Genomic DNA, 689 nt, shown 5'->3' on the forward strand with positions numbered 1-689 from the left:
GATGAAAGGTCTTTTCATTTTAGAGGTTGCAAGTTATAAATAGGAGACACAGATAGATGTCCATTAGGAAGTTATGCCGTAGTGGTGACCATTCAAATTGTATTTGGGTGATATCCCAAGAAACACTATTAGGAAGAAATAGAGCTGAAGGAAGAATGTTAAAAGTTGTTTAAATTTAGAGGCAGAAGGAGATAATCTATGCCCTATATCAAGGTTAGCTAGGGCAAGGACCAAGAAATTAAAGACACTTAAATGTGTGTTGCTTTCTAAAAAAAGGTGTGGCTCCCTGCCCCTAGAGGCTTTGTGGGTTTGCCTGCTGTGTCACCTGTGCATCAGTAGGTGGCAAAGACAAGAGATATCATGTCTATGCTCAGTGTTCTGACTTGTGAACATGGAATGATTAGTAGCCCAACACTCCCTGAAAAATGGGAGTCTGGGACAACCACCAGTTTAGCACCAGGGGAGAGTGAACCAGAGGCAGACGATCCTCTCGCATGGAGACACTCAGGCAGATGGGTCAAGTGAGGAGTGAGACTGAGATCACCATCAGACAGGTAACTTATGGCCCCAGGCAGGGAGCTAACCTGATATGACCACCAGTCCTGTGCTGTGCAGAACTGGGGAGAGGGCAGACCATGCCTGAGATGACCCCTGTGTGGTGCCATAATGCAGGGGTGGAGCATAGCACT

At 46.2% G+C, this 689-nt stretch overlaps 1 non-coding gene across 1 annotated transcript; it reads left to right on the forward strand.

Moving 5' to 3' along the window:
* The first annotated feature begins 285 nt into the window (after nucleotides 1-285).
* LOC115064477 lies at nucleotides 286-416 on the forward strand. Its single transcript, XR_003844326.1, has one exon. It is a non-coding gene; the product is annotated as a small nucleolar RNA SNORA17 (small nucleolar RNA).
* The last annotated feature ends 273 nt before the right edge of the window (nucleotides 417-689 follow it).

The sequence above is a fragment of the Mus pahari genome, chromosome 7 (assembly GCF_900095145.1).
Source record: "Mus pahari chromosome 7, PAHARI_EIJ_v1.1, whole genome shotgun sequence".
Classification (NCBI taxonomy): domain Eukaryota; kingdom Metazoa; phylum Chordata; class Mammalia; order Rodentia; family Muridae; genus Mus; species Mus pahari.